Here is a 9267-nt window from a genome sequence, read left to right as displayed (position 1 = left end):
CATACGGAATCTTATGATATTCATCTAAGATTAAATTTTTAAGATTTTTCTAATTAGGCACATATACTCTTCTTCTATAAATCAGTAAATTTTCTGAATTTACCTCATATCCCAGTTGCTATTCAGGGTTGTTCAAAATTTGAGCTTACTGCCATAAATATTTATATTCTGAATCTTGCATTGTTTCCTCTCTAATTTTCTCATAAAAAGTAGTTTGTGACTCACTAAAAGTGACCTCATATAAATAGTTTACCTTTTGACTTAAGGCATCTACGACTCGGTTCTCCTTTCCTTTCAAGTGCTTGATTTCAAAATAAAATTCACTTAGGAAGTCAACCCAATGAGCTTGTCTAGCATTCAAGGTGGGCTGTTTGAAATAATTAGTTAAACTATGATGATCAGTCATTAACAGAAATTTCTTACCCATCAAGTAATGCTGCCACATCTTTAAGGCATGAATGACTACTGTCAGTTCTAAATCATAGGTTGAATATTTTTGCTCGTGCTCCTTAAGCTTCCTAGATTCATAGGCAACAACCTTGCCTTCCTACATTAATACACCACCTACACCTTCCTTGCTGACATCTGTACAAACCACATAATCTTTATTTGGATCAACAATGCTCAAAATGGGTGTGGTGGTAAGTAAATGTTTGAGCTGATCAAAACTTCTTTGACAATCCATGGTCCACCTAAAGGTTTTCCCTTTCTTCTGCAAGGAAGTAATGGGGTATGCCACTCTAGAAAAACCTTCAAAAAAGCATGTATAGTATCCAGCTAAACCCATGAATGATCTTATATCAGCCATGTCCTTTGGTACCAGCCATTCCATGATAGTTTTTATTTTCTCTGGGTCCACAAAAATTCCATCCTTGGTAATGACATGTCCTAAGTATTGGATTTGTTCTTTGAATAAATCACATTTACTGTACTTAGTGTACAATTGATGTTCTCTTAAAACTTGCAGAATAATTCGGAGATGCTCCTTATGTTCTTCTATGTTCTGAGAGTAAATTAGTATGTCATCGATAAAAATTAACACAAATTTATCCAAATACTGATGAAATATATTGTTCATGAGGCACATGAAGGTTGCGGGAGCATTAGTCAGCCCAAAGGGTAGCACAACGAACTCATAGTGTCCATAATGAGTTCTAAAAGTAGTTTTTGATATGTCCTCTTCCTTTATCCTAATTTTAGGGATGTTAGGATATTCCGACACATAGGAAATAGTTAAGTATAGCTTGGTCCAGTTTAGAGTTAGGTAAAGTGTGTTTCTTTACTATGTACAGTTGTAAGTTACAATCCGACGGTCACGATATGTTCTAGACATGAAGTGATCCGATGGTTCATTCTCTCCTTAGTATTACCGACACTTGATCAATGGCTTAACACCCGATTGGTCCATGATCTCTATTTAAAGAGCATGGATGGTCATTTGTAGTGTAACTGTTCATGAGAGAAACTTATGTAAATTTTATTTCTTTTATTAATAAATTTCCTGAAGTGGTCGTATTGGCTCAAGCCATGGACTATTTCCCTCTTTGAGGGTTTTAACCACGTCAAGAATACTGGTGTATTGATCTATGATCTATTTGTGAGCAGTGTCCTTTGGTGTTATGTCTGAGGAACTTACCGTGTATATTCCTACATGGTATCAGAGCTATTTTAGGGCTTCATCCATTGGTGATCCAAATCGGAAGCCGGTACAACTACATCCGTATGTCATTTCCTAGATCTACTGTTTATGACCACTTTCGAGCCGAGAGGACTACTCTATTGTGTTAGTAGCATCTGTTCTAGTGAGGAACCCCTTTCGTTTCACACAAAAAAGGTTTTCGGTAGCCCTAGCTATGTTATTTTTAAGATTTGGAGCTATACATTGTTTATTTGTAGTTTTAGTTATTTTCTCTCTGTTTATTTCCATTTATTTATCTCTCTGTTTTTTACTACTGGATCTATATCTTTCATTTCTGCGTATGCTCTTTGCCCCACAACTCTATGCGATCTGGGAAAATCAGAAACAGAAAGGAAGAATTTGTCTCATGCATATGCTCTTTTCCGCCGCGGCTTAGTGTGATCTCGGAAAATCAGAAACATTGAGGAAAATATTTAGTTTCTGGATAAAGCTAACTTCAAATCATAAGTTTTTTTTTTTGTATGTCTGTGTTGGGTTTTGTGGTTTTTGTTTTGTAGGCAAAAAAGAGCTTTTTCAAGTATGCACGCACCCCAAAGCTTAAGTGACTAAATAAAAAAAAAACCCTTTCTCTTTTCCAAAAATTACTAACCTTTTAAATTAGCTCACTTTGTTCGAAGATACTTTATGAGAATAGAGGTCTTGGGTTTAAGTCTTTCTTTTTGTTGAGTTACATTTTCAAAAAGCACATGTAGCTTATGTTTTAAAGTTACATTATGTAAAAATGTTCTCACCCATTATAAAAAGTGAGTTACTTATAATTCTAAAGTCTCTTTATCTTTTATTTAAGTTACAATTTAGTGGGTAGCTCATAAAGTACCATTGTAAAAGTGACTTTCACTTATTTATAAAAGTGAGTCACATAATTTTTTTTTTTTTAAAGTAAGCTAATTAGATTAAGTTTAGAAGGGGGGAGGGATTTTTTTTAAATATAACATTATCATTCACTTCCGCACATTCACACACTTCATCAGCATCTTCAACAACTTTTATTCAAAAAGCCATAACTTCTTCTTCTAGAAGCCGTTTTTAGAGCCTTTTTTTTTTAATCGGCCTAATTTTCCAATATCTTTCCATTGGGACACTTAGTTTCAGCATCTACAACTTCCTTTTCTGTTAAAATGGAAATTCCATGCCAAGTTATTCTTGACAACACCAACTACTTCCAATGGTGGTGCTACATTGTGGATTTACTTAGAAGTAAAGGTCTTTATTGAATAGCCTCAGGCCAAGAAATTAAACCTAAACATGAAGATAAGGAAGCCAAATGGGAAAATAGGCAAGATTAAGCACGTGGGTTGATAGGGATGTCTATTTCTCCAGACCTTAGATTCCATATCACAGAACTTGATACCCCTAATGAAGAAATGAAACAACTCACTAAAGTTTTTGGAATTAAAAATGAATTAGAGCCCATCAACTTGAAAATGAGTTGTTTACGTTGGACCCCAATAATTTTTCTTCCATTGAAGATTTTCTGTCCAAGTTCAAGACCCTTAGACTTCTCTTGGAAGAGGTTCAGGTTAAGAAAGAAGATGATAGCCTTATCTATTCCATTCTTACTAAGTTGGGACCAACCTACTTTGTGTTTGTTTCCACCTTCCATTCTACTAGAGAAGCCTTTATTTCTCAAGGAAAAGACTACAAGTCCCCCTCTTTTTATGCCTTTTGTGATTCTTTGATAAGAGAACAAGAAAATCTTTTACATCTTGGTCTTCTTAATCTTGGAAACTCTTCTAAGAAAGCCTTGGCCACCTAGCAACAACCAAATTCAAAGAATCCTAAAGAGAATGGTCCTAAACCAAACAAGGGTCCTAAGCAATTTCAGTCTCAAAGTGAAAAATCATTTCAACAAAATGATAAGGAAAACAAAAACAAAGGGAAGAAGAGTCTAATCAAGAAACCGATAAGTTGTTGAGTAAAGCTGCAGATGGTCTATTCGAATCCTTACGCGCAGTACCTCAAGAGTCCACGGGTATTTCAACAGCGCGACAGGCAGTTCACGCAATCAATAATCTCACGAAAGAAAGGAAAGATCAGGCTGCGGTGAATGAAAATAGAGAAGACTCTGTCGATTGGAAGAAGGTAGCAACAGGGAACTGGTCCTACAAATTGTGCAAGAATACAGATTGCACATCTGGTGAATTTACGGAACTATTGGATGAATTTCAAAGCTCATTAGCAGACATTCTTGGTGTTTGCATACAGATAGTGGGGTCTACATTGGTGGAGAGCTAAAGGAAATGGGCAGTTTATCTGCAGGGAAAGAAACTTGTGGAAGCAATTTACACAGTGGGGAAATGGAAGGGTCTGATGGAGGAGCTGGAAGAGCGACGATGGAGCATCACCACAACAACGAGAAATGCAGAATCGAGCATGGTATAATTTAGCTGTATTGGCTTTTCATATTAATTTATGTACCTTGTATTTTGTGAGAGAGCTATGTAAGTCTTCCCCTTTATTGCCTATTACGGAAGTGAGTTACTCTTAAAATGACAGACCCAAATATTGAATTGGGCGCATGCAAAAGTTTTCGTCTATCTGTTATAAGTTGCAGATTATGTGTTTTGGTAGATTTGTTTATGCAGATGCTTTGCTAGCAAAGTCCTAGGCATAATTGCAGTGTGTAGTTTGTAGGAGCGATGTTTCATAATTGACTTAGTTCATCAGCATATTGTGCTTTGCCGAATTGCCGAATTGATTTTCGATCCTTAATTCTGTTGCCTTCCTAATCCCTTAATGGCCCGCAATAGCTGTAGCTAAGTAAATGTGACATTTAATTGTGGAAATTTCTTCATATTGTGCTTTGCCGAGTTACTGAAAGCTATTAATGGAACTACTGATATTGTGCTTTGCCGAATTACTGAAAGCTATTAATGGAATTACGGAAACTTGAATTACAAAATTGCACAATTGCATAGAATTCAATCATAAATGAAAATTGAAAATTGACTGTGAAGTATATAATTCCCATTGAATCATCAATAAAAATTTACTGTGAAAATTTCTTCATATTGTGTTTTGTTGAAAGCTATTAATTTCTTCATATTGTGCTTTGCTGAAAGCTATTAATAGAATTATTGCTAGTGTGCTTTGGCGAATTACTGAAAGCTATTAATGGAATTACTGAAACTTGAATTACCAAAATGCACAATTGCACAGAAATATTGATTCCGGAGAAAGAAGTGGAGCAAGCAAACACAGAGACGAAAGGTTGCCAGTAAGGTCCCTATAGTGATTCCCCTCAAAGCCTAAATGCCAAGGTAAGTAAGGAGAACCTGACCTGAACTACGCAAATGACAGCTTTCCAATTGAATATTCCTTCATAATTTCCTATAAATTCTTTCTAGGGGTTTGTTCTTCTGGTCATTACCATCACGCTGGGAGAGATCACATATCTGTGTCTGCTGCCTTGTTTCTGCAGGATTTCTCGAAATATTTTAAACGACGCTAGCAACCCCCTGTGATTTTGCTGTCTGTTTTACCAGGATGGTGAAAATGGGTGCATTCGCCCTTCTATCAAGCTGGATTGATGCTGCCACTAATCCTACGTACAAGAAGCGTAAACAATTATTTCTAGACAAACGTGGACGCCTCTGCATAGACTTCAAACATCTGGCACTTGCAGCATGCAGGGCACTGCATGTAGGGCACGGAGAACAGGCACCAGAGAGAACTTAGGATAAATTAAGTTGCGCGCACATCGGGCCAAATGAGGCGGGCAATAAGAGTGTGTACTGAAAACTTTGGTTAAAGTTTTCTTGCAAAGAAAGTGCCCAGCATAAACTTTGGTTAAACAGTACTTAACCCGTAGAAATTGACGGTCAACGCAAAAATTAATAGCAAGTCAACGCCGTATTGAACGCTATAGTCCCTACTATGCCGGAGGCAGCGACTAATAAGACTCAAGTTATTTTAGGGCTGACATGATCAACCTGAAAAAACCAAAACCAACGCAAAACCAAGAAAATTACAATTTAAGTGGTTAGAGGCTAAAAGGTCAATGAAATTTAAGCAGGAAACATTTAAGCATCTACTGGAGGGCTTTGTAAAAACCGTCTTTTTTAATGTTCATGAGCACCGACAATTTGCAGATAGGCCAGGCAAAAGTGTTTTTCAACATTTGCAAGGAGTAGCACCTGGATGCTCTGACCTTGAAGCTCTTTCATGTCCAGTAGTCGCGAGTGCATGAAAAAATCTAGGCTATGGCTGCGATTCTCATGAGGAGGCATGATAGGCTATGCCCACCAAAACTGCCAGAATTTAGGGATTACACATAATTTAGAAGGGATAGTGATGCAGATACTGGTTGTTATGTCCCTGCTAACAAAGATGGATGTACCGAATGACAAAGAAATTCCAATTGTTGTGAATGTGGGATAACAAAATTCGTAGGACTTAATTATTACATCAAAGAAATACATCAAATAACTAATTGTCATCCGTTGGTGCAACAAAAGTAGAGACAAAGGTAACATAACATTGAAGCATGGGAACTGGAGAATGGGGCAAACGGTTAATTCATACTAAGATCATTTTGGGCTGAAAATACCGGATGCTAGATACGTAGGGATATTCTAGCCTCAGCAGCAACTACGGTACGAAGGTTTTAAGATTCACGAAGAAATCAATTTAAAGTTGTTGTGGCCCAGCTAAATTTGCAACAAAATGGTGAAGATTCAGATGAATACTGTCGATGTGGCAGCTCAAGTGAAATGCCTCCGAAAACTCATTGGAATGCGTTTTTTGAATGTCTATAGTTTGTTGCCCAAGGTATATTGTTTGCACTTTTCTTATTTCCACATTTCCAAGTTTCTGGCCGAAACAATGAGGATGAATTTTAAATTGTGGGAATTTATTTTCATGGGTGTCACGTCCTCCTTTAATTCATTGTTATCAGGAATCTAAACAACATAATTTTTAACCTTAAAGCCTTGATTGTGTTAATCCCTGGTGTGTCTCACCGTCTCAATGTAGCAGCTTGTTGCTGCTAATTGGGAATAGAGGGTTGTTTGCTGGAACAACAGGCTCTGTCCTTGGATATTTTGAAATAACTATCATTTATAACACTGACTGTAAACAGTGAGGCGTGGTGGGGTGCAGAATGGTTGAAAACCCTACTAGTTATTTTATTGCCAGAGATAGCCTTCAATCTCGACCTTCTTCTGAATGTTAAAATATTCATACACTACAAAATTTGTGTCGGTGAAGTAGATCTATCATCATCAAGGCCAACCTCGTTTGCATTCAAAGAGAGGACGAGGACGCCAGTGAATCAAGTAATAACAGTGCTGGTCAAGAGTTTTTGGATCACTTTGGATATTTCTCTTGAGGAAATAGCATCGTTCCCACGGAATCCGAGTTGCTTCCTGTGTATTTAGTTGATCCTGATTGACGAAAAAATTCATGATGCTCTCATTCCTCTCACCGAGATCGCAGAAATCTATGCCAGGGTATGCCCACACTGAATCTTCGTTTTACATCTTTTATTATGGAGAAATTTGACTCTAGAAACACACATCAAGATCAGCGGATGTGTCACATAACACACAACTCTTTTAGCTCAGGTGTAATCCCCTCCCCCAATAGCAGCTTAGTCAATTCATATTTCTTCGATGCCAACTCCTGGTTTAGAGGTCGATTGATTTAATATCGATAACAAGACAAACACTGAAATCTCCTCTCCACTGATTAATAGCCTGCTTGCACATCCGTAGTCATGAAAAAAAGTTACTAGGTGACCCACGATTAACTTAAGGCTCCTATATGTAATGGGGGACTAATGCCAACTCCTGGTTCAGAGGTCGATTGATTCAATATTGATAACATGACAAACACTATAATCTCCTCTCCGTTGATTAATAGCTTGCTTCCACATCCGCAGTCATGACAAAAAGCTACTAGGTGACCCATGATTAGCTTAAGGCTCCTATATGTGACCCGTGATTATTCTCCGTCGTCTCCTTTGCGTTTTCGCCCTCCAGGGAGCTTCAGCGTCATCGAACGAGTTGACGAATTAAAAAATTACACTGACAGCGAGGATGGAATAGGGAATTTGTAGTACAGTATTAGTGTTTTTCTGTATTTTAGCGAGTAGTACAGGCCACATGGTAGTACAAGCATAGTTGGTCAGCGTGATACAGATGGTGTTGATGCCATATATACCCAATTTTATTGCTAGAAGATCTGACCCAAAATCTCCATTACTACTCCATCCATCACAGTAGCAGGCATGGCTGCGAGAACAATTACGAGAGCAGTTATTGTCATAATTACTTGTGTCCTGATTCCATTAGTGGTAGCCCAGGGAGGCAGTCAGAATGGAAGTCCTAGTGATGAAACGAATTTGAGAGAAAAATGCCTAATTCTTGTTAAGATCTGGTGCCTCATAATAGTTTTTGTGGGCACATTTGCAGGGGGAATTTCGGCCTATTTATAATATCCATATATTATTACCTTCTTATATTTTTATTAATTTTTTATTTCTCTAATTTTATATGACTGTCCTTGACCACCAATAATAATAACTGCATCATTGTTCACCTGCCTTCGAAATTTCCTTTCCATAAATAAACAATTCTAGAGTTAGGTTTCTTTTTGTAGCAGGTTTATTTTTTAGCAGGATTATTTGTAGCAGGTTTCTTTTTTAGCAGGATACAAATAATGTGAAAGCAAGTGTTTCGAATCGATTTGCAGGCAATCTCAGCCTTGTTCTAGCTAATTTTTTTTCGTGTTTCTCATTTATTCTTTATCTTGTAAATGTCATTAGGGTTCAGTTTATAATTACATCCATCATATTAGTTAATTACATCCATGGAATTCCACCGAAAGCATTAGTTCCGATAACATGACGTTGTAATATGTGTAAAGCACAGAGGCACTAGAACATTGAAACGTTATCCGGGTAGGTTGCCAGTTTACAATTACATCCATGGGATTAGTTAACATGGAACTATACCCAACGCATTAGTTCCAATCGCATGGAGTAATATATGTAAGTGCATGAATAAAATCATAGAGCTTCCAGGAGAGTGAAACACTATCTGGGTAGGCTGCCATTGATTTAAAGGCTTAGACTGGAATTGAATCAAACTAGATTAATAATTTATTTAAGGTGTTCTATTTGATAAGTTTTGCAGGCTTAGATTAGATTAATAGTTTATTTAGCGTGTTAGGTTTGATAATTATAAATTTACAAAGTTTAGATTACCTTAATTAACATTTTCTTTTTGAAATCTATGTATCCAAATTTTATTGCTGATCTTGTTCCACAGAGATGTGAGATATTTTGATGCTATTTCAATTTCTAGCCAATCAAAAGTAAACATTTAGAATGGTATAACACCTATGTCCAAGCATGTTATCCGTCCAAAAATCGTGGTCAAGACAATGGGGACAAAATACGGTTGCTCAACATATCTCCAAAAGAATTCGTTGTCAAGACATCGGGGGCAACATATAGTTGCTCAACATGTCTTGAGAACTTTTTGAATTTTCTGTGCATTGTTTGAAGAGCCCAAAAATGATTGCTCAACAGGTTTCTAAAACTTTAGATAAACAAAAGCCGCAAG

At 37.0% G+C, this 9267-nt stretch overlaps 1 pseudogene; it reads left to right on the top strand.

Moving 5' to 3' along the window:
* The first annotated feature begins 7928 nt into the window (after positions 1-7928).
* The window catches only part of LOC149154269 (zinc transporter 1-like), a 116509-nt pseudogene continuing 115170 nt past the window's right edge, over positions 7929-9267 (top strand).

This window comes from Pinus tabuliformis, chromosome 9, assembly GCF_031772625.1.
Source record: "Pinus tabuliformis cultivar Carrire ecotype Pingquan chromosome 9, CPIR1, whole genome shotgun sequence".
In the NCBI taxonomy this organism is placed as follows: Eukaryota; Viridiplantae; Streptophyta; class Pinopsida; order Pinales; family Pinaceae; genus Pinus; species Pinus tabuliformis.
The sequence above is the reverse complement of the archived record's forward strand: the minus strand, read 5'-3'. Positions and strand labels throughout refer to the sequence as shown.